This window comes from Anas acuta, chromosome 8, assembly GCF_963932015.1.
Source record: "Anas acuta chromosome 8, bAnaAcu1.1, whole genome shotgun sequence".
In the NCBI taxonomy this organism is placed as follows: Eukaryota; Metazoa; Chordata; class Aves; order Anseriformes; family Anatidae; genus Anas; species Anas acuta.
The window spans coordinates 4,565,131-4,590,521 of NC_088986.1; the positions used below are offsets into that span (position 1 = coordinate 4,565,131).

Sequence of the window (25,391 nt, forward strand, 5' to 3'; positions counted from 1 at the left end):
TGTGTTTATGCATTTTTGAGATAAGGCTCCTCTCTCGCTTTATGCCTTCCACTGTGCATCATAAAGGGATTCCAGTCTCAGCCAAAGGCTCTAGGGTCTATAATAATTGCAATAATGTGAAGGCTACTGTACCCAAGGAGCCACTTACCTCCCTCCTCCCCCAGATAGAAAAGAGAAGAGGCTCTTTTCCTTCCTTTTTTTTTTTTTTTCAGATGTTTGAAGGGAATGCACCGGGGTCATAATGGGCATTGCTTGAGTATCTACATGCCAAACTCTCTAATGCTTACGTTTGATAGGTCAGTGACAGATATCACCGAGGAGAGAGGACAGCGTTTTAACCTTGAGTACACATTGCAGGAGAAAATTACACAGAAGAGCCGTGCACAACTCCTGTGCAATGAGCCGGAGAAAAGGATCTTCATTGGACTTTCATCGAGAGAGGGCTTTGGAAGGCGCTGCCAAATGTTGTCATTGTGTGAGAGGGGGGGTACAGCGTGTGCACACCGGCTGCAAGTGGGCAGTGATGGAAGCGCCACCAGGACATCATTCCTGCCTGGAAATGTTATCCCTGAGAGTTGAAATAACACTGTACAGTATGGGCACAATGTTCTTTGCTCTTCCCAGCAGAGCCGTAATTTTGTTCTTTCTCCAGCAGTTACTTCCTCGCCTCCTTCTTTGCTCCAGCAAATAGTGCATTCATGGAGTTCCAGATTAGTCAGATCCTAACCCTTGGGTGGGTTTTAGTGTGAAAGACATGTATTTGGATGATTTTCTGCTTATGTGTCACTAGACTTTTATAAACAAAGTTTACACCGGACTCCTGGGGTAGGTGTTCCTTTCATGCTTATTGGACTTTATGGCAGAGTCCATAAAGTGGAGCACAGAGGTTATTGTTGAACTTCAACCATGAAAACTGCTATTATTTGGTGTGTCTGTGACATCTGTTATATCCTGTTGTGCAGGTGATGAGAGGTAGATTTTGTTTCATTTTGAAATCTGTTGGTGAGTTTGAATAGTGTCTGAAATGGTTGATGGTTCATCAAAGCACATACAAAACACTTGCTTCCTGAGCTCAATGCAAAATCATCTTCTAAAGGTGTAGCAAATTAGTGTTCTGTAGAGAGAGGGATTCAGTTTCCAGGCTATCTTAGAGGCCAAGCAGTAAGTAGCTGTGTCAGCTGTGTGGGTAACCTTCCCCCTGCATTAGAAAAAAGAAGATGTTAATAGGATAGACCAAGTGGGGAAGGCAGATTTATGGCTACCTGGATACAAATGTTAGCAAATTCTTATTTTGTTTACTGGTGCTGTTTAATTTCAGTGGATTTTCTCATGAGTTTAACTTTCTCTGATCCTAGTCATCTTGGTGGGCAATGACACAGCACACAGATACAGGCAGTGCTGCGCAGGGCTGGAGCACACCTAACTGCAGATCTGAAGGTAGCAGAAGGGCATCAGGCCGGGGAAGCTCTACGCTTCCATTTTCTCATCCATTATGCACCCTTGCATATGTGTTCCTGCTCATGCTGTGAATTTTACGGCGCTCTTTCTTCCTCATCAACAGGCCAGATGGATCTAGTCTTGCTTACCACCCACTCCTGAGCTGTAGTATTTATTGACATTTGTCAGTCCCAAACACTTACATTGCAGCAGACAGTAGCTGTTCAGTTGAATGCTATAGATCTTTGGTAATCCATTATCTATTTAATCAAATTTGGAAAGATTCTATTCCTTGCTAAAGACCGTGTCTATGATGCCTTTGACATCTAGAGTTAGCGTGCTTAAAGGTTCAAAAACCTTGTTTTTTAAACGAGGTTTAAACGTTTTTTAAATGGATTTTTCCTTGCTCTGAAATCTGACATACATCTTGCTGCCTTTGTTGAAATCTATTTTTATGCTGAGGAAATAAACTCCACTTTAAAGGAAGACATACTTAGGCAGATGTTAATGAGAAATGAAGGAATCAGAAGGGACTGGGTTATTCAGCTTAACAATAACTTGGGTTTCTTTTCAGTCTGTTTATTACTGATTCAACGTAACTTCTCTGGATACTGACGCTGCTGTTTCTGTCGCTTTTCCTAGAGGTAGACAGATTCAAAGCTTTGATGCACAATGTATGTGGAAGTAAGCCTTCCTAAAGTTGCAATAGTGCCTGCTTAGCATCTAGAACTGGAATTTGATCCTCAGATTGGGTTGACATGGTGGGGGCGCCGTATTTGCTGATTTGCTGTGTGTTACTCTGATTTGGAGATGTACCACCTCAGTAGAAAATCTGAATTGCTATGGAAATGCCAGATAAACCACGGATCTGGAAAACTGTCATCTCTTCTCTCTGTGTATGTTGCACAGTCTCAAACTGAGCCTTAAGCATATGACAGTCATCAGTCTTTTAAAAATCCAGGTTGTTAATGATCTTTGAAAATGTCATGTTTTTGTAGCAGTGGGTGAAGCCTTCAAAACTGGGTTGTGTAGGTTCTGTCTTGGTTCTGTCATAACTTCCTATTGACTGTAAATAAGAAAACGAAGAAGAAAAAGTGACATAGACATTTAGGAACCTAAACTGTGCCACTGAATGGTTTTCTTGTATCAATAAATAACGTGCATTTGAGGTGTTTTGTTAAACCTCTGTGGTTTTTCTCAAGCTAATGTAATAATCTCTTTCAAGTGAATGATTGTATTTTCAGGTAAACTGCAAAACCCCTTTAGAAATGAAGCCCTGATCTAGTTGACATCTATAAATTTATAACAAAATAAAAGTACTTCAAATATCCTTCATTCAAATTGTGATTTCAAGATTTATATTATTGGATTGAGTTGCTAAGCTGGTACTTGCAATTTACATTTCTACCTGGAAAGCTTGAAGAGGAAAAGAATATAAATACCAAACACCAGAAAGAAGTGATTTGTCAAGTGTTGAAATATACTACAGAAACATCAACTTAGGCAAATGTGTTTGGATGAACCGCAGCATGCTGTCCACAGCTGAGGTGCCCCCAGACCTCTTGCAAACCTTCGCTGTGCAGAGTGGCTGGGGACTGGGAGCTCCGGTGTCCAGCCTCACTGCTGGACCATGAGAAAAATGACATCCCAGGGGCTAGTACATAACTCCTTGGTGTGTTGTAGGGTACCAGGAGCCCAGAGATCTTATATTTGAACTTGAGGCTGACTGCAGGGCCACGTGCGTGGAGTCCTGAGTTTCTAAGCGAAGCAGCCACACTTCTCTTAGGTCCTCAGTCCTTGGCACAACCTGCTCCACAGCCTGCAGCACCTGTGGGGTTTGGGGGTGATCCCATAGAGCAGCTCCACTGCTGCTCATCATGAAGGAGCCGTGGCAAAGCAGTGAGTAATCAGCTGCTGAAGGAGTGTATCTGGGCTTGGAAGTGCTGATGCTAATTCTGAAGAGGCAAAAGGAAATGTCTTTGATTTGAATCGTAATGAGACACTATCAGGAAAGGTTGGTAATGTAGGCAGTAAAGGCAAAGAAATGTAGAAATGTACCAGATACCATTTAAATCATAGATTGTTAAATTTGTAATTTTTAAAAGAAGAATGATTAAGAATTGATTTCATAGTTTAAAAAATAGCTTGATGTAGTAGTGGGCTCAACTCACTTGGAAATGGGCTGAGCAGGTTTCAAAGAAAATTGTTAGGAATCTTCTCCTGGAGCCTACCAGAAATAACACATTAACTCTAAATGCCTTGTTCAGCTATCACACATAATACCATGCTGAGGACATTTTTTAGGATGAGTCTGAGGTTAAGAAACACACCTATTGAATAACTAGTGCCACTTACTTCAGCACTCGAGTTTTCCTCAGAGGTCTTCCATCCAATTACTGACCAGATCCAGTGATATTTAACTTATCAGATCTGACAAGAGCTGAACCCAAGGTAGAATGACTGCTTAAACATTTATTTGTGTCAATGACACGTTTAAAACTCTCTGCTCTGTCTAAATATTTAAAGGAAAATATAAAGAGGAAAATGTAATGTGACATAAGAGGAAATGAAAAACCACCTTACTTGTTGAGGACATTCACTACACACAATTGCTGTCTTGTGAATAGCTGTTATTTTGGCAGAAATTGAGGGGAACGCAATCCTAAGTATCATGTTTGTCTGTCTCTTTTTAACAAAAAAAAATGCTTTTTACAATGGCAAGCAGATCTTTTGCTGTCAAAATCACAGAACATGACAACAGCCAAGATCTTTATGAACCTCAAAGACTGAAGTCTTTGTAAAGCTTACGTCTAAAATAATAATAATAAAAAAGATGAAGATAAATGCATGCTTAGGAAAGGAAGTTTCAGTATTGTCCCAGTTCTGAGAATTTAAGTGTGTTGACTGGTTGGTAGAATAGAGTACACCTTAAGAACAAGCTGCAATAAGCTTTCTTGTTGGGGAAGCGCAGAGTGCAAGCTGTGTAGCTGTGTGGACAGAGTGAGGAGTGAAGGGGATCTTCCACAGCTTGGAAAACAGGAACTGCTGAATGTTAGGACCAAGATGTTGCAAGAAGTAACTGATGGGTTGCATAGTTTTGATGTGAAAATTGGGCAAAGTAATGCTTAGTTAGTATTCAACACTGTGTTGGTCTTTAGAAAGCCTTTTAATAATTACCTGATGTATGCAGTCAGATGTTCATGTAAGCAAATGTGTTCAGCTGGGAATACAGAGGCCTGATTTGGTTGTTTTTAACCTGTGCGAGGCATTTTAACACACTTTCATCACAGGGCCCTTAGGGACATCCGGATCAAGCTGTGGTGGGGATCTCAGCAGCATGTTGAGGATCCTTTCCACGCTCCTTTCCTGTAGGAATGGATGTCAGGGAGGGGGAAGCTGCAGACGGGAACTGGCAGGCACCCAAGGCTCTCTGATGCAGAATGCAATCGCCACTAAGTGATGTGCACGGGCTCCTTGCACCTCTACAGAAAACGGAAATCTTTACAAGATTCGGATCACAACTGCTAAAAGTTTACTTGGGGGAAAGATCTAACGAATTAGTTAAATTGTTCACTTCATGCTTTCCATTTGGTACATGGATTTCAATTTATATAAAGCAAAAATGAAGTTTAAGTATTGCAACAAAATGTACAGAATGACACAAAGGGGAAAAATTCCTAGTGGAGAGATTCACGCTAAATCTTCAACTCTCCTTTTACTCCCTAACTCAGAATAAAACCAAATTTCAAAATTCTTTTTAAAGCAGATCTGTATTCTTCACATGTAGATGGATTTTCCATAGGAGGTATAGATTTTCTGTAGTAGATATCTTTTACTGTCAGTTTACGTCTTAAATTATCGTTAGCACTTTCCAAAGTAATACAAAACATGTGGGCTCTCAGTAAATAAGGGTGCTGGAAATTCTTGTCATCCCTGAACTTTTGCTAGAGAGGAGATTGAATTCGGAGGTTTCTGTGTGTGGATCATCAGTGATGTCTGGAGGGGATGACAGAACAATGGAAACTCAGAATGCGTGCGTATATCATGTTCTTAGCAACACGCTCTCAGTTGGAATCTGACACAATGTTTGCAAAAGCAAACCTATTCTAAATTAGTTTGCAGTTAATTGGCTGTGAAGGGAAATGCACCTTGCCAAAGAGGGTTTGAAATATGAAGCAGTTTGGATCTGTGAAGAAAGTTGATCTCTGTACTTGAAGAATCACGAGCTCTTTCATGGGCATCTGGGAAATAATATGATCATAATCTGCAGCGCCTTTGTGAATTCCATTCTTTGGCAAAAGGGGCATCCGCTTGCTACCATTTGCTTGAAGATTGATTTTAGAGGGGTAGTCTTAGCCTGTATGTTGGGGCTGTTCCTTTGCTGTTGGGAGAAGAGGTTTCATTATGGTGATTTCAGTAATGTTTTGTATATGTTGTGGAGAAAGACAAGAACCAGAAGACCATATAATGTAAAGATCCTTTTTCCATTTTCACTCCTGGGACTCGAGATGAAATGAAGGGTCCCATCCACAGCAATGCTTGAAGTCTATGTAGTGTTGAATGTTCTTGCGTGTCTCCTTGGTCTTTCCAAGCATAAACGGAGAAAGTCTCACTGTAGACCTGTGAAATAGGTGTGGTGGAGGTGGACACAGAAAAAGCATAGGTCGACTTATCCAGGGTCACACAACTAGTCAGTGAAAGAGCTGGGATTTGAACCACATTCCTGAATCCTTTTTGTGCATCTAACTAGGTGATCACGCACAGTTTTTTGAGGTGTATGGAAGGAGGAGTTCCTTCAGTGACTGACCTGTAACACAGGAGGAACATGCACTGCTCCATCTTCAGAAACCAGTAGTGAGAGGCTGGATCTTTCAAGATGTAAATTTCATTTTCATTATGTTCCCATGCTGGCTTTTAACAGATGCCTGTGACTTTTCAGGATAATACATCTGTTTCATTAGATTGCACTATATAGTAAAGAATTACCATAACCTCTGAAATGCCACTGCCAGCAGATAGAGGGCCTCTCATTTTCTGTGAAGCACTGCCTTTTTTCTACATAGACCTTTCAGAAGGACAAGAGCAACATACTCTCTTCAGCCACCCATTAGCCAAGCAGGTATCTTTAAGAAAATAGCTCTAACGGGAGTTCTTTAGTGGAATCAGAGAGCTGAAATGGAGAATTACGTTTCTTTCCATTTGAGAAAATAGAGGATGAATGCCAAATCACAACTAATTCCTCTGCTACGTGGCTAAGGAACTATCTGTGTGGCTACAGTGGTAAGAGCAGCTACCATACCTACTGATAATCCAGCAGGTATTATCTCCAGTCAGTGCCTAATTGCCTTAGAGGAACTTATTACACTGGAGCTGGTATAGTGTCAGGAACGATTCACACAAAGTATCTCCAGAGTGATCAAGATGATCCTGCTGTGGGCTACAGGATGTACCAGCAAATTCCAAGAGTGGCTTTGTGAGTAAGCTGACATTTTGAAAACTCAATTGGCACAGGATGGTCTGCACATTGTTCTGCGTCTTAGGGAAATGCTAATAGCAGAAACAATGACTGATTCTCTTGTCAGGTATTTTAGTACCCAGTGCAAGAATCGCACTTTGTGAAGTGTAACAAATACCTTTCTTTCCTAGATTCTTTGAAAACATAACCTAAAGGTCCTTGTCTAACATATCTCAAAATTTCTCTGCAATATTATTTGTTAGCCCTTTGTAATCACCACAACTCAAGATACATGAATTGGTTTAGGAAAATAGCGCCTGTTTTCCATCTCAGAGAACGTCCAATTTTCATTAACACTAATGGTTGTTACACACATGCACTGACAATAACCTTACAGGTTTTATGGCCTAGTGATTTACCAATTATGCAGGCTGATACTAGTTTTATGGTGTGGATGCTATCTTAACATTTCACATGATAAACACACAGGCTTGCAGCTGGACAAAACACAGTGGATTAAATAAAAGAAAACTTTATTCTCGCCTGGCAGAATGCTAGGAGTTTGCACCAGCAGAGCAGATTTTAGGAAGGGAACCTCTGGAGACCCATCTTTCAGCAAATGTTCTTTATTTGTCTGCTCTGGGAGGAAACAAGCTCCATCCTTGGCTCCGTAACTCCATCAGAGTTACTTGATGCTGATTAACTTACACAGGAGATGAAAGCAGGAAGGTATTTGAGTACCATTCTCCTAGGGAGTCAGATAACATGGTTAGGAAGTTCTCTTGTGAATTCTGACCACCAGGTAAGTGTTCTTTCTTGGTGCAAGGTGGTTTACAGGCAACTGCAGATCTCACTGGGAATTGGGTAATAAAACAAATTACTTAAAAGCTAGGTGTGTAGGTGTTGATAATGGGTATTTTAGGGCTATTTTGAGCTAATTCTTTCAATAGTGTACACAGTGCTCTTGGTTGTAGTATTGAACTCATCTCTACCTCAGCTAACGTGTACCAGAACATTGTATAGCTTGTGATCACTGCTCTATTAGCTCAAATCTAATCAAGAACTATGAAGGTGATACTACTTTCCCTTCAGTTATTTTGGTAGGTGCTAAGGGACCAAGTGCTGCAGAGGAAAACTACACAACGCATTGGAAAATAGCTTAGAGAACCACTTTTTTAGGTTCCTACCTTTAACTTTTGCACGTAGTCAGTGGTTACAGGAAATGACATCTTTGGTCTAAAGTTGGGGGTTTATCACTTCATCAGTGATGGTATAATACATTATCAGAGAGGAGAATACAGGAATGCTGAGTTTAAATAAGCTTCACAGATGAAGACAAAAGAAGACTATGCAGACCTACTAAATTTCTTGCTCCTTTGTCTCTTGGTCATGTATTTTGGTAGAGAGGAAGAACTCTGACCATAGAGATGTTCTCATGTGAGAATCTATATGGCAAAATTATGGCCCAAAAATATTTTTCGTGAAAGCAAAGCAGGTTGCTTATGGCAACTCCTGCATAATGAAGGAACACAATGAAGAACTGCAGTTCATATTACTCTTCAGGTCTGTTCTATTTTCATAGGTGGTGTTTTTTGTTGTTGTGTGTTGTGTTTTTTTTTTTAAGTAGGAAATTGCATAGTATAATTACAAGTTCATTTGCATTCATATTACAAGCTGTGAGCTAGTACATACTTTTAGATTTAAAAAATACTGTTAGCAAGTGTGACTTGCATCCATAAATTTCAGAAATGGGAATGGAGTTTACACTTAGTGAAAGTTCCTTCTCTTGTTAGCCAACAACCAGCACCCTTCCTGTAAAAAGATTTTGGGGAGGTCAGCAACGGGGTAAATGCAACTTCATTTTACAGTGTAATGGGCAAGGGCATAGAGCAGCTCAATATGCCTTTTGAGAACCGAGGATCACAAACATTTTATTGGACTTAATACTTATAGTCAAGCATAGCCAAACATCATCTAGAGGATACTGTTTTTTCCTAATGGAAAGGTGTCTTCTATTGCTTTTTTGTTTCTTCAGGCTTGTGTCGTCTTGAGATGATAAAATCCTTTCCAATTGGAAATATTGCTGCAATTAAGTTTACTACTAGGACTTACAATTTTTTATCCATATTAGAATAAATGGGTTCAATTGATAATCCCGCCTTCCATTTCTGTAATAAATGGAATTGAAGAAAACAGTTCTATAGCAGGTCTCATTCCACCAACTGCTTCTATAAATGTGGTATGACTTTTGAAATGCATTTTTGTTACGTCGTAAAGGTTATTAGATGACTATATCTTTTATGCTTAGTACCTAATGTGCTATGCAAAGAATAATTGAGGAAGGTGAATCGGAAAATATCTGAGAGCGTTATCAGATCTCCGCACGCACTTTCAATCGATCTGTTTGCCCAGCCGCTGTTGGATGGGCGCTCTCTGCCCTCCTGCCTGTCGGGTGGAGGGAAAATAACCTGTCAACATCTTTCTGCCTCATGAGCATCTTGGCGATCGCTCCTTGACTGCTGTCTCAAGGAGCACAGGGCAGCAGCTGGGTTTTGGTGTGCCCAGTGCCATGTCTTGCTCCTGATTTCTGACCAGCCAGTGCCCCGTGCTGGGGCCCTCTTCCCGGTCAACTGGAGGAGGCACCATCACGCAGGTGAATTGCATCTATCTGACGGCCACAAAATGCTTTTACTTCAGTAATTTCCCTCAGCGAGAGCCCAGCTGCTTTTATGCCTTGATTGGAGGTAACACTAGTGAAATTGCAATAACCTCGCGAATGTACTTCTCTTCTGTATGTAAATCCTTTCAGGAAGTGCATGACAGCCTCCGTTTTCTATGGGTCTCCGTTTGTAAAGAAGCTGTTATCACAGAATAAGTTTAATGGGTCGTGAATTTTGTGTTGAAAGGAGAGTCTCTCCATGACTTCTGATCCGCCTGCAATAGACCTACTGGCTCGGCAGCAAGTGCATTAGGCTAAATATGCTTCCTCCATTGACTCTGAAGGTAACAGCCCTAAATGCCTCATTAAATTTTCACGGGTGACTGAGAGAAGCCATGAGAAAAACACCACGATAGCAGCGGGGGCGACGGCGGCTGCGCCCCCCCCCCAGTGCCTCGGGAGCCCCACGGGGGCCGTGGGCCACCACCCCGCCTCGGGGGGCGATGGGGGGCAGCGTGGGGCAGCCCAGCCTTGGGGCTGTGGGATTAGGGAGAGCCGAGGAAGGGCTGGGAGACCGCGTTGGTGGCTTTGTGGCCGGGTTTCACGCGTGGGCAGGGAGCAGACTGACAGAGACCGACTGACAGACCGGGGCGGGCGGCGTGTAGGGGGCGAGCTCCCCGCTCCTGCCGTCCCCCTTCTCCCTGCCCACCAACAGCGCCGAGACCCCCAGCCTTAGGAAAGGAGGGGAAAGAGGAGGAGGAGGAGGAGACCGACCCTCATCAGCAGCTTGCCTCCACCACACGCCTCCCCTTCTCCCCTCCCTCTGGCCTCAGCGCCGCGCTGGCGGGGGCCGGCGAGGGCAGGCGACGCGGGAAGGCGGCTCTCAGCATGGACGAGCCATGTGTATCCTAAGGAATAACAGCAGCTGCTGCGCCCACGATGGGGAGCAGAGGAACGCCAGGAGGAGAGGGCTCGCTGGGGCAGGTGAGGGCGCCGCGTCCCTTCTCCCCTCAGCGCTCGGGGGGCGAGCGGGGTGCCCGCTGCCGGGGAGCCCCTCGCCGGCACGGGGTGCATGGGGATGGGAGAGGGGGTCTCCGGAGGAAGTTTTTATTATTATTGTTATTAATTTTTGTCCGTTCTCGCCGCGCCGAGGAGGGGAAGGGACTGGAATCTCCTCAAGTCGCGGCAACTTGCCGGCTTGCTTCGCCCCCCTCCTCCCCTTTCAGCCGAGTCTCGGGTGCAGAAGCAGCCGCTCGCAGCTGAGCTCTGCCGAGCCCGGACTCTCCATCCCCTGGAGGGTGAAATACGGGAAAAAAAAAAAAAAAGAGATAAAATTTAAAAAAATAAGAGATCTCCGGGGCTGCTCCGCGGGTTGCTGCGGGCTGGGCGCGCTGCCTCAGCCTTGAGCCGCTGCCGCCCCCCAGCTGGGGAGCGCCGACCGCGGCTCCGGTGCCGCTGTGCCCTGCTCGTCCCGGGGGTCTCCCCCTCGTTCCCTGGCTCCCGCAGGCTGTCAGGACCGGTGGGCAGCCCGGGCAGGGCTATGCTGGGTTATGCCGGGCTGTGCTGGGCTGTGCCGGGCAGCTCCGCGCTGCCTCCTTCCCGGTGAGGGAGCAGCCGGGGCGGGAGACGCCGCGCTGAGGAGCGGCGGGGAAATGGCGCCGGGAGCCGCGGGGCCGGGCTCGCCCTGACGAGCCGGGGGGCGCCTCGCTGAGGGGAGAGACCCTGCCCGGGGGGCCCGGCTGGCGGCGGGGTGCCGAAAAATGCTGCTGGGGAGCCATGGGGGAGCGAGCCGGGGGTGTTTGCCCCTGAGAAGGGGGGCTGGGAACCGCCTCTGCCTGGCCCCGGGGGCTCCCGGTGGTCCCCTGAGGTGCCCGGGGCTGGGGGCTGGGGGCTGCGGGCAGCGCTCGCCCGAGCAGCACCCAAAAAAGCTCGGCCCTAAATCGCAGCCTCCTGAAGCCTGCAGGCGAACAGGCAGCCTTCGGCTCCGCTGCCAACTTCGGCTTTCTTGAGCTCGCAAAGTTAATTTTTTTAGGTCTTTCCTCGAAGTAGTTTTAAAAGCGAAGTCCTTGGGACGCTTTGCCATTTGTCTAAATTCCGAACGCATGTCTGAAGCGTTTAATCATGTTTATTGTCTTCAGCCACTCAAACGGAATAAAAATTACTTATCGTTGATGAAGCTTGTCTTGCAAGCTGTTTCACAGTATGTTTCCGTTGCAAGACGCAGCGCTGTGGTAAACTAGTGACAATCGTATTGTTTATTGTTCGTTCCTGCTCCGTCCCCACCCCCTGTGGTGCCGGTATCAGGCTGTTCCTTACCACTCGCCTCAAAAATCAAAACGGGAGCGGAAGTTTTCACCAGCTGGTTTGATATTTCCAATGGTATCGGCAATTTGCATCTTTCATTTTTGCTTTTAAGGTAATTTCCATCAAGCGTGCCGAAGTCAGCTGATAAATATAAAAAGGGATGGAGACACTAAGCTAAAATGCACTCTCAAACTCCTGAAGTGGAGTTGTAGGTGGAATTAGTGCTGGATTCACAGTCATTGTTTATTTCTGAGCCCCTTTCATTACACCATCCCAAAGCACACCGTTCCTGGCCCCCTTGTCATCACCACTTTGTTTTATTACACATTTAAAACGCACTATTCACGTTGGTCTAGAAGTTCAGATTTATTGTTTGGAGTGCTTTGATACAGCTGCTGATCTTGGACTATACCTCACTGATGGTTTTGCTGCACTTTAACAGTATCTCAGCACAGTGATGGAGGACACCATCATGTTTTCTTGTAGGATTACCTTCGGGACTTCAGTGACTGCACACATCAGTGGTTTCATCTTAGGAGGATTGAAATTGATTTTCTTTTTTTTTTTTTTCCTCTTTCTTTTTTTTTTAGTTCAGCTAGTGAAAGACCCTGTCTGTGTATGTCCTTTGACCCGTGGCCTCACATGATGAAGTGACACCAGCAGTGGAGGATGTTGACTTGAAGCTGCTGCTAGGGCTTCAGAAGTAGAGGTACCAGAACAAATACACTGTTCTGGCGGTCAGCCTGCTTTGTCCTGTGGGCAGGGCACTGCTTCCAACCATATGTTGGAAGACTCCTATATAAACATACCAAAGTAATTTTAAACCATGAACCTTGTGATTCTTTGTCAGGCCTACTGAAAGACCCTCTCTTGATGCAGAATGCAGGAAGGTTGACCTCCCCCTCTCATCCTCAGTTCTGACAGGCCTGTTTGCTTTTAAACACTCAGAATTTCAAATTTTGCAAGATGTTTGTATTGAATTTAAGAATAGCCAACCTACTTGGTTAAATAGTGGTTAGGCAGGAGAACCTCTATTTTTACAGTTGTGTTTACATTTCAAAGTGATAGCAAATACCAGTAAAGAGGACCAAGATTTTCTAGACTTTATAGTTCAAATAAACTTTCCCAGTCAATATTTAGTCAAGGTCTTGATGGTTAAAGTTAACTGTGCAAGTCAATGTTTGGTCAAGGTAATGACTTGATTTTTACAAACACTACCCAAGCATTCTTGCAAAATTAATCAGTTTCTGGATCACAGTACATTTCATCAGCCAATTATTAGGAATAAAAATAGGCAATTACTTGCTCTCAGATGTCCTGTGCTAGTTGGTGTTATTTCAGCACTGCTTGCCACCAGCCCTTCTGTGTCCTCATTCGTATACTGTTAGTTCTACCTTTAAAGCATATATCTGCACACTGGATTTTTTGAGATTAAACAAGTCCTATACTATCCTGTTTTTATAGGTAGGAAAATGAGGCATGGGTAGGCCAGGTGCTGGCTCTTAAAATGAGTTGTGAAGCCGTGCAGCACAGCAGCAGCAACCTTTGCATATTTAGATCCAAGTGAGTGTTTCAGGAGCCTGTGCTGGGCACCCAGTTCCTCATATAGCATGCGGGATGAGGCAGGCATTTCTGGTAATGCAATCATTGGATAAAATATGAAAACAGTTCTGGTGTCTGGGACAAAAGTGATGTAATTGAATATGTTGACATTGGTACTTACAGTGCGTGACTCAAGTGTGTTGTGACATGGGAAGGAGCTGGAGGACTCTACTGCGATTCTTCCTTTCTTGGGAAGAAACTGAGATCTTCATTATTGCAAGTTGTCACTTAAAGTCTCTTCAACTGACACTAATATCACAGTCTGGACTTCAGTTGTGCCAGATTTTTTCTTTTTTTCTTCCTTTCTTTTTTTTTTTCTTTTTATTAATTGAACCACTTGCAAATGCATTCCATGCAATTACATGGATATTAGAGTAGATATTCATTAGGATTTTACTAATCTAAACCTCAAGTGCTGTTCTGCAAATTTGCCAGCCTTTGTAAGGGAGTGCTTGACTTCATCAGTAGCAGTGTTTTATTACGAGTATTTTGATACAGTAGAATGAAAAGCATATATTCTAAACCAAGTAATTAATCAGATTTAAATATTTTCATTTTCATACTTTGGCTTGACACATAGAGAAGCTGCAACTCTGTACTTTGCACATAATAGTAGATTTTGCCCAGTCTAGCTCCAGCGGAATTATATTTCATGGCTCTGCTTTAAGAATTTAATCCACAAATCAATGTTCCATTTTGTTTAAAGGCAGCAGAATTGTTCCTACTTAGGAAAAGTAAGTAACCCAGTAGTGTTGGTTAGAGAAAAGCTGGCATGTTATTGTGTGCCAAGTCATCTGTGTATCTAATCCTATTTTCAAGTGTTGCAGGTATAAGCGGGAATTGTTTGTTTTAACTGTGAAGTATGGAAACTTCCCATTCCTTTGTTGGAAAAAGCTTTTTGTCATTTAAGCACTGAGCATTGTAAGAACTTGTAAGGCATTGTAAGAACATTGTAACAACAGTTACAGTGAAAGTTTTCTCTATTGTCTTCTTATTTTTTTGTGCACACCAATCCTGCAAGGATATGGTGGCAGGAACCTTGCTGGTTGCAGTGGGTTCTATGCAGTTTGTTTCAGATTTGCCCCAAGTTGCCATTTCGAAGCACCAGATCAGAGAGACCTCTCAGCTTCCATCTCTTAATCTGTATGTGGCTTCTGGAGGTGTTGGGGTGAAGCTGGTACCTGGGATGACCAGCCATGTGCTGTGCAGGTGCTGTGAGCTGTCACATCGCAGCTGTGGGGGAAGCAGCTACCAAGGAGCAGCTCTTCAAGCTCAACTGCATGTCCTCACCGACCTGCCATGGAGCAGTGGGATGTCTGAAGGGCTACCTCGCATGTCCTCTTCTTGGATATGTGAAGTAGCTGGCACAGTTTCATGCTGGTACCTTAGAGGTGTGAAGATTTACTTAGGTCGCTCGTGGGATCAGAAAGCATGGTGACCACAGCAAGTTTTAAAAAGCACAGGAGAAGTGCCCCAGACAAGGCTTGGGGCAGTTTCCAGTCTGAAATCCTGTGCTCTTTCTATGGATAGCACTTCTCCTGTCATTCCATTGCTGCTGGTTTAGTGAGGATCCAGAAATTATTACTTTTCTTCAAGGGATGTATAAGGTTAAAAACATCTAAGTACACAAAGGCACTCTCACAGTTCTTCCTATTTTGAATTTTGTGCATCTCTGTGTGAATGGCTGCATGTACGTATATGCAAAGGTTTCTTAGCTGCTCTTTTTATTTCACAAAGGTTGCTCAAGTCTCCAGCTATTTTCAAGCAGCTGCACTGAGAACTTTTTTTTTTTTTTTCCCCCAGCAAATAGTGATTACTCTTGTGAGTAGAAGAATATCAGTTTCATGAGAGTCTTTGCAATTCCCCAAGCCTGAAGGCAAATGAATAGAAATTTAGTGGACCACCTAGTTCTTGACACAGAATTCTCCAAAGAGGAGTCTGACCTAATTTATATTGTATTGAATCAAATAATCCTATCATGCATGTGTGCTTGCCATTTTGTTTTTCTTTAGCAGGCATATTGCTGTCTTGCAAAATCTTCAGATTTAGATGTTAGGCAAAGTCCCTGCGGTTTTAGGAGGTGCCTTTCCTCACTAAGTAGTTACTGGAAAATTACATTTAGAGGACAGTTGTGAGAAAGCAGGTAATCAAGACATAATACTAAGGCTGCTGGAATTATTTGTGGCTGAATGTGGGTGTATCATTGTTTAGTGCTGAGGGTAATCAAGAGTCCTCCACTACCAAGTCCTCCTGTTATTATTAAAAATGGAGATGGAATCCGCCCAGAATGCATTTTGTAGCAAAAAGCAGGATAAATATCTTTGTCATCAGCGTGGCAGGGATATTGGTAGGTGTGCTTGCTGTGGGGGATTGCTGCATTTCTTCTTTGCAGAGCTGCCGCTAAGTGGTATTGAAAGTGTTGGGTCCAGCGTGCTTTGACGTTAATTGGGAGCTGATTAACATCCAGGCACTGTAGTTGTGGCCTGCTAAAGCAATTCGTGATATTTAAAATCCTTTTCTGGAGTTATTCTCCAGGTAATCGGACCCATCAGTCTATCTGTGTTAGGTCCCAAGATACACTCTGCAGCTGACAGGCTCTCTAGGTGTATTCATGTTTTGGAAAAGAACTTCTTAAACCTGTACAGCTGTATTCTTGGAAAGCTTAAGAAAGCTGTGGATCTGCAGAAATTCAAGATCATAGCAACAGTTACATGAAAACTGTTCTTTGCTTTTAGACTGAATCGGGATCCTGGCTGTAGGGCTCCTTTATGCTTATTCAGTATCTTTTAGGTTTTGCTTAAATCTCTTCTGACAAGAGTTGCTTTTCTGCTAAAAAGCATCTCTCTGCTCTTTTTAAATGCAGAGTTTCAAACCTTGTGGCTTTCCAGTTAGAGATTTTTTTTTTTATATATATATATTTTTTTATCCCCTCCACTTTTCATTTTGGGACAGCTGAGCATAAATGCTCCTTTAGAGTGGGTGAGTGATTAGCAAGTTAATAGGTTTGACAGGCACCAGATGACTCTTCTTGATTTAGGTCCCTGTAAAATAAGAAAGGCCTTAATTCTTTTCCAGCTGTGGAACAAATTTTATAAGGTTACACTTGTCTTAGGCTCTGAGTGGTCTACACCAGAGAGAGAACAGCCTAACGCGCCGTATGGTGTTCTTAGCCCATGTGCATGGTATCTGAAACCAAACAAGTTTCATAATGCGTATGAAGAATATCAGTTGGTTTAGCTTTCAAATAATGCTAACGAATTTGAAGTGGCTACTTTTCAATAAGCACAAGGAATTTCCAGTGGATTCTGCAGCGTTGTTATACTCAAGTCATGGAAGAATTTCTCTTTGAGTTGTATCTGATCACCTGGCGTCATAGCTGCTCGCATACCAAGTGTTGCTTGAAAGTTGACTTGCTAATGGGCAGCATAAAGCACCTTCTTAAACACGTGCCTGTCTTAGCCATGAATACAAAACATTTCGTAGATCAGTTGAAAGGTTTACGTGAGGTTACTGGAATTTCTAGCTTCACAGTTAGATCCTGAGACTCTAAATGTGCCCATCTGAAAATCGGGAACTCAAATTACTGGGAGTCCAAATGATGCACCAAACATTTCTAATCATCTTTTAACATAATGGTCTTCAAACCTACTAATAAAGTTGGTTACTTAAAGAATAGCAGGAATTATATTGGACATTTCTCCACCTGGAGGATATTTTTTTGTAATATGTAAAGTGATTTATAGGAAAAAGCGCACCTGATCTCCGTTCAAAGAAGTTACATTTCTGCTCACAGTCACTTGAGATGCAGCTCTTAATGCTGCAACAGCAAAGAGGAGTACTTCAACTTGCTTAAACTTCTGCAGATTTATTCAGGTGCCTCGAGTAGCTCCCGAGATCAATCCCGAATGAAGAGATCCGAGCCGGCAGGAATCCGAAGCCGGCAGCGTGTCAGCGATTTGACAGCCGCTCCGTGACCTGTCAGTCCCCGCCTGGAGCCTGGCCATAACAGTTCAATCGGCATCTGCTTTCTGCCGGATTAACGTGCAGTAGGGCGCTGGAATTCTCCCGTTGTTGAGCTCATACCTTTCCATGGGGAGACCATTTGCTCTTTGGTTGTTCTTAAAGCTATCAGTGATGGTCTGCTGGCACCCCGATAGCTTTCGCACCCGGGCATTGCTGCTATGGAGGGTTCAGGGCTGGGATTTCCAACTGAGCTACGTGGTTAAGTCAAGCATAAAGATAATTATGGATTAAAAATAAATAAATACTTGTATGTAGTCCAGCTGATATTCATCGAATTTGTACTACTATTCAGTTCATCAGCAGTCAATGCACTGAACGTTAATATTTCAATTTTCCCATTCATTCCTTTATGTAGCAAAATACACAGCGAAGCTGTTTTCTTACTGCCTTTTATGTCAGTTTTCTTCAAGCTTTGAGGCATATAGGCAAATTCAGACCTTTCAATGGCAAGATTAGATGATCTAATGGGTGTTTTTTCACCATGACAAAGTATTTTCCATCCTCCCTACATTTTAAAATTTGATCGGTGTGCCACAGTAGCGCTGGCAATAGCACTGGGAAGTGTTGAGGCCCCTGTCCTCGTTTTTAAAGCACTTGGTAGCTGATGGCAATGAAGACTCCCCCTTTTAATTGCGCTATGATTAATACAAAGCAAATCACCAGGAAGTGCTACTTCACACAGCGTGTTGGCAGTTTGCTCCTGTTTAAAAACAGTAAAATACAGTAAAATGTCCATGAATTTAGTCGGGATTATTTTATGAATGGCTTTTTGTGGCTGCCGAAGCAATCGACTCTCAGATTGTGGCTTCAGGACAGTCGTCCACCCATCGGTCCTGTGTGACAGTTTTCATATATTTAGAGCCATTTTTCTTCCTTCAGAAAACAAGAGAAATAAAATGCTTGAGACGTCCTAGAAGGGATAACAAATTGAATTGACCACTTACTGTTCCCGGCACTCAGGTTTTATGAGCCTTACTTCCCTGGTGATCGAGCTATTCACAAGCACCGTGTGAGAGTTACAGCTGATGAAATTTGGTAAAGTTCTTTTAAATCGGAAGAACTACACTGATTTACATCAAATGAGGGCTTGTCTGCTGTTGCTATGTTACGTTTGTAGCAAATGCTAATTGATTTTGGTGCATACAGATCCTCAGAGAAAAGTGAGAATTGTTATTGAATGAATCCCACTGTGCCGAGCTTCAGTTTCTGGATTTTAGTGCAGGATGATCCTGGAGAGGACATGAAATCCTCTTTATGCTGGGAAACAACGCTGAGAAAAATAGCTCTGTCTCAGCTACAAAACAGTTGCAAGGGTTTGGCATTCCCTGTTTTGGGGATGACAAAGAACAGCAAGGGGTTTTCATAAAGGAGCTCTCTGTGCCGCTCTGTTTCTGCAGCAGGACTGTCGATCCAGCACGCTGCTTGTGTGGTTGCCCCTGTTGGCTGTAGCATCGCTCATGTTTTGTTCATTTCCTAATACCTTCCCTTGGAGAAGGCGAGGAGATGGCAGAGTGGGGACTCTCCTTGGGATGGTTCGGTCACTTGCTGCTCACTGTTGGAGAAGCCTCGTTTATTAGCTGAAACAAGACGGATGCCCGGTCCTCAGCACTAAAATTCAGGTGGAAAAGTCCCGTTCTCTGTCCCTGAACTCCAATTGCCTTGCTTTTTCCAGACACCAAAGGTCCAGAGGAGCAGATCCTGTTGCAGCCTTGTCAAAGGGAGCCTGCTCCTTTTGTTCCTTCTGAGAATTTCCTTGGTTTGGAGGACAGGTTGGAGCCATCCCCCGCTGCTGTGGGCGGCTGATTCGGCTCATCAGGGATTTAGGGGGAGCTTTTTGGCAGGGATGGGAGGCGGTACAGCACGGAGATGGGAAGTAGTCCAGGTGGATGTCACAACAAATGAGGTACAGTCGTTGGTTCAGTGGGCCCAGGAACGCGAGGAAAGCTGTCTTGATTAATGCAGCGTTGGGTTTCTTCTCTGTGGCTGGAAGCGTATGCATAATTTGCACGTAGAAGATAAGTAGAAAAGATACAACATTGTAATGTCTGTAGTGGGCAACCACCAGGACATGTGTTCTCCCAGACCCCATTTTGATGGACTGCAGTGCATTATCACAGTTCTTTCTGGATTTTGTCTAGAGAAGCACTGTTGCATTGAACGATGGCAAATGTATTTCGTTTTCAAGTGTGGACAAATATTTTCATGGGAGAAACTAACACTGGATTTCCCCGAGATTGCCCAGGGTTTGATTTGTTAGGAGAAACAGGCGTCAAGAAAGCTGCAGGAATGGTACTGCTCTCTGGGAAATCAGGGTTTATACTGTTCAGAAAACATTCAGAAGATCAGCATAGGATTACTGTTGTCTGTTCAGACAATTTTTGGGAAAAACAAACTGGAACACCAGTTATCTCTGAGAATTTCTTCCAATTTCGGCCACAAATGTTGCAGATGTTAGGGAGAAAGAGCAACTTCAATCCATCCACAATTCAATTCCATCTCAATGTAGGCTGAAGGACTTCTGTTGGACTGCATCTGTAGTGCTTTCATCTCACTGCATCAGCTAACAAGATAAATACATAGTGTGTGGTATGGCAAGCTGCAGAAAACGGGGACAATGTTGTCCACCTACCTTGATGTCTCACCCAACATCTGCAACTCTTGACAATTACTTACAGCACTTTTATTACTCTTAGTAATTTACACTTTTAGCAGAAGCCAAGCACAGGGGCTACAGAGGAGCAGAGAGAACAAGGGATTTTTCATGCTGTGTCTAATATGTTGAGAACAGATGACTGCTTAGTAGAAGTACTTGCGTCATCCTTGCAAGTAGAAGAGTAAAGTTTGTCTAAATGAGCACTAAATCCATTGCATATTTTCTTTATTGTTTTATATATCTACACAAAAGCTTGAGAAGTAGCCATGGGAGACTAACGCTTTGCAACCTGGAGCAGAGTTCACAAAGTGCTTTTCTTATTTCAAATAAAATTCCTTTAAATGAAAAATGCATACCTGGTAGTGCATCTCCACACATCTCCGTTGCAGGGGTGTGAGAGGGAAACTTCTCTGCAAAGAGCTCTGAGCTCTGAGCACCTTGTAAACCAGCCTGGAGGTCTGTTAACCAGCTGGAGCAAGATACCTAATGGTTTTTAAGGAGGAATCTGCTGGCCCACTGCTCTGTCAGCAGCGTGTGTACGTACAGGTGAACGTTGTGTGTGTTCTAACAGCCCTTCTTCTCGTAGTACAACAGCTTACATAGTCCTGGTGCTCAAAAACGTGACATAGTCCTGAGTCCTCCTGCAATGCTTCTGATTGATCAGCGATGCTTTTAATACAACCTGCAGAAAAATTCTTAGCATGTGACAGAAATATATCGCGGTTATTTTGAAGGAGTGGAGCTCACACATGTTCACAAAGACCTACAAAACTGTTCCTGGTAAGTCTTTGTAAGTCAGACAACATGTGGCAATGGGGACTTCAGCCTTCACATTGTGTGAGAGCTTTTCCACCCATTTCTTCTTTTTGTTTTGTTCTTGAATGATTTTTTGGTACCTGTTGATGTTTGGAATTTCATTGTAAGGGGCTGGGTAGAAAACAGCTCTCCAGTAGTTAGAGGTTAGCCTTTCTGAAGGTAGTTGGAGATGCTCTCCTGCCACTAGGTAGTGTTTATAACCTGCCCTTGATTCAGGTGTGTGGAGGAATCTGGTTTGCTTACCACCAAAAGTGTTATTTGATGGTGTTTATGCTGTAGGAAAGTAGACGTTCTTGTGCTCTCGTGTAATGCTCTACGCTGCTGTGTAGCTGTAAATCTTCCAGCCAGGGATGCTGCACCCAGGGGTTTGGTTTTCCGCTTTACCCAAGAGCAGTAAAAAAAAAAAAAAAAAAAAAGCTCCTGCTCTGCACAGAAGCCTGTAGGTCTGTAAGCTCACTTCTGACTTCAGTGCTTTCGTAGGTACTGGATGTGAGCTGAAAATTGAATTTTACTTTCCAAAATGGCCATCGTAGATTTCTAATTAAACATTTGGAATTTTTTTTTTTTCCTTTTTGTGACAGAGTTTAAATATTAAGTATTAGCAATAATGTTTAAATTGATGAAGTGTAAGACCAGTGAAACAGGTTACAAGTAAGGGAAGAGAAAATATTATGAACCGTATTCCCTAATTTATGCCTTCTTGGAAAATTTGTCTAATGAAATAAGAGTGTCTGAAATAATTCAGTTTATGGCATTCAGCAAGAGGTACAGCAGGAATGGCTGGGTGATCTTTTAACATGGCAAATAAAATACAAGTCCCATTTTGCCTTGGAGAGGAAGAGTTACGTTGTGCTGTGTTCTTTGCTTAAGCAGACAAGCGAGGTGTGTGCTCTTCAGGTGAGGTCTCAATTTCCTGGGTGCTGTGAGTTTCTTTCCTCTTGGACCCTATCTAGACTCAGCACCTCTCTTCTCCACCCTCCCTAATTCCGTCCCTGCCCTGAAGCCTCTTTGCCTCTTGCCTGCCAGCCTAAACCTCTGGGGTCCTCTGTTGCTGAGCAGTACTCTTGCTCAAGAGTTGACTCTTGCAGTCCTTGTGGTATGAGACCTCACATTCAAATCTCTTCCTCTCTCCTCTGGTCTGATTCCTTTACTGATTGCATTTGAATCCTGCAGCTCGCTGGGTGCCTTTCTGGAAAGACGAGCACCCCACCATCAGTTCCAGCTGTCTGTGTCATTTCGGTTCAGAGCACTTGTTGCAGGGACAGCCCATTTTGTGGCACAGTGCTTACAGGGATGTGCGTGCACATCTTTGTCCTTCTGGAGGCTGCAGGAGGGCTGACAGTGTGATGGGATTTCAGTATAAAGGAAGAATCATCAGACAAGCACCAAATCTGCAATAACCTTACAATTCGGGTAGTTGTGTTTCTTTGTTTTTGTTTTTTTATTTGTTTGTTTTTAGGATTAGTGAAGAAAAACATGGTCAAAACACTGCGTTTCCCTCGTAGTCTAAATCTTGGAAGGGATTCAACTCCCTCCTCTTCCCTCATGCTGCGAACGCCACCCCCAAGCAGCCACGTTTGACGTGTAAAACTGCAGCCTGAACAGTTAAAGTCTGGCAAAGTGGCAAGCAACTGCAAGGAGACACAGGATGGGAAGTGCCAGGAGACCTCAGCAATAGCTGGTGCCTCCTGCGCTGGCCTTGGGTGGAGAAAATGGGAGCAGGTAACTTGCAGGGAATTATTTAGCCATGTGGTTGTGCATAGCAGCATCGTAAATAAAAGGCTCAAACCCTTTAGTGAAATACCTGACCTCGAGATCAGAGATTGAAGAGATAATTGGAAAAAAAGAATTGCGGACAGATTACGAGAGCATTAATGTTCTCCCAGTGTGATCATCTCAGGCAGACAACCGAGGGCAGTCCTGCCTTTGTCTCTCAGCACACGAGTGGTAATTCTGAGAGCACGAGGAACGCTGCGTGGTGGAGCACAGAGGTCACCAGCACCGAGGGTGCTGCTGTTTCCCATTGACCAGGTTTGGGACAGAACCAGCACATGTAGGATTACATCCCACCCTGCTCGAGTCACGCTGCAGGAACACAGGATTTAAGCCATGCTTTTCTTTGGGTCTTGGTGAAAAGTGGGTCTGAAATGTGAGGTTTGATCAATGAATCCAGCCTGGTAGGTGGGCTCCTACAGTGCCGAAGAGACCGAGAGCTTCCGAAGCAGGAGGAGTGCTGTGCGTGTAGGTTTGGGTGCCTTGCCTTTCCGTATTTGTTTAGAAGCTTTAATGCTACCAAACTACCCTGCAGTGAGTCAAACGTGGCTTGCTGGAGTTTTCCTAGCAGTTGGTATGTCACTAGCGAGAACACCCTGCCATATGATACCGGGGCTGGCTGTTGTCTTCACTTCTCGAAAGCATATGGAAGTACTCCTACCTCTACCTTTCGTGCTCAGGAAAGCTGTAGGGCTTTTAGTGGCTGTACATGAACAGAACATTTGTCTTAGGAGAAAGAGTGGGGGGTGTGATGGAGGAGTTTAAGGAGGAGAAAATGTGAATAAAAATATTTCTGTTCTTGAGCCCTCATTAGAGAATTGAAGAAATGCAAATACAAGGTGTGTGAGTGGAAATGTAATTTTTTTTTTAAATTTTTTTTGAAGGACGATGTGCAAGGGCTATGATAGAGGTGCTGTATACTTTGAGATATCTGAGTTACAAAGAAAGCTTGTAGTTCATGGAATTATATCTATGAGCCTTTTAATATACTTAGGTTGTTCTTTATCTCCTACAGAGCACTGCAGAATATGTTTCCCTGGAGGTGTCTGAAGTAAGGCTAGAAAAATCCTACCTGATCTTTAATAATCCCTCACACGCATGGTAATACTTCAGAATTGTACTATCATTGTGTAATTTACACTTAAATCCTTTCATTTCTGTGCTCCCGCCCTCAAAAAAAAAAAAAAAAAAGGGGGAAAAAAAAAGCTTTAGAGTTATAGGGAGCCAGTGATTGCATACTTGAAATACCTTGGCCTTGTTGCCAGTTTAGACTCACCTGCTTAAATTGATTTATTGTGTGTTTTTTTTCCCAGGGAATAGGACTGAAAAATACATTTCTCCTCTTCTAGTTAATAGATTCAGGAAGTAATTTGCAGACCAGGAAACAATGGATCTCGTGTAATAAAAGCACTGCCTAGGTAATTCATAAGGAAGATAAACTTGTATTGTTAAGCTTGCACATTCTGCTCTTATTTGTAGACCATCTATTGCTCTCCTGTGCTTTCCACCATTAGGCAGTAATGTTATTGCATTAGTAGGAAAGCACTGCCACTTGGACCGCCTTTCAAAACCATGCACAAAATCAAATAATCCATTTTACTGAATTGTGAAGAGCTGTGTTATTTGTTTATAACCGCTCACTTAGTTATTGCTCTCCGTGCGGCGTGTTACAATTTAATCACTGCTCTGCATCTCTCCTGTTCAGGCGGGCCGGCACGAGGCAGCAAAGGGACAAAGCGGAATGACTGGCAGCTAAGTGTTTCAATCCGTCGAGATACTGATTTATTTCTTCGAGGAGGAGTGTAAAGGAAATGAGAGTGGCTGTTTTTTGTAACCGATGCACTGAATAGTCATCAGTTAAGCCGTGGAGGTCATACACACGAGCTGAAATAGTTCTTGAGGAAGATAAAAACACTGGAGTGTGTCTTGTCGTCTGCACCACGCACGGTCCTTGTGAAGCTTGTGATGTTTGGTCTGTCTTGTAAAGGCAGCACAAAGGAGAAGTTCGGAATCCTTTTAGTTACAGGGGTTTCATTTCAAAAGAAGTTATACGAGGGATTAAAATGCGGGCTGTTAGGAATTCCTGGCATCTCTCTAGTTAATACATGCAACTGCAAAGTTTTTAGCTGTGTTCAAGATGATTTGTGTTGATTCTGCAGAACGTTTAAACTCCAGTGCTTCTTGGCTAACAAATAATTCCTGTGCTGAGTAGGGCAGGTGGTGTGGATATCTGTGAAAATGGATCTATTTTGGAGTACAAATTATGACTTCTAGAGCAAAAATCAGAGGAAGAACATTGGTGGAATATTATAGGAATGCTTTAAAAGCGTGTGCATGCCTGGGTTGGAAACAGATACCTTAGTTTTTCTTGCCAATTTTGACATAATTATACATTTCTCTCCTCTGTTTTCCCCCTAGGTATAACTTTGTCCTTTAGTAACAACTTTTTTTTCCCCTTATTTTGAAATGTTAATTTTTAATCTGAAAAGAATCCTTCTTACAGTCAAAACAATATTCCACAGCAAACCTGACAGCATTTATAGGACATCTTTTGCTTAATTCTGTATTCCATCTGAACTTGTACTGATCTGGAGAAAGCAAGTGTATCCTTTTGAATGAAATTAGGTCTTTCTAAGACTTTAAATCTCTAGAGACCACTGAAAATCTGT

At 43.2% G+C, this 25,391-nt stretch overlaps 1 protein-coding gene across 18 annotated transcripts in view; it reads left to right on the forward strand.

The window, feature by feature from the left end:
* The window catches only part of DAB1 (DAB adaptor protein 1), a 421,093-nt gene that overhangs the window by 245,774 nt on the left and 149,928 nt on the right, over positions 1-25,391 (forward strand). For 3 of the 18 annotated variants that reach the window (XM_068689780.1, XM_068689795.1, XM_068689786.1), the window contains exon 1: positions 10,153-10,535. The exons of 3 other annotated variants lie outside the window; for them this stretch is intronic. The gene's annotated coding sequence lies outside the window, so the exon portion shown is untranslated. Of the gene's footprint in view, positions 1-9,643; positions 9,896-10,149; positions 10,536-25,391 lie in introns of those variants that run through there. 12 more of the 18 variants (XM_068689784.1, XM_068689788.1, XR_011098715.1 and 9 more) reach the window with 8 other exon arrangements.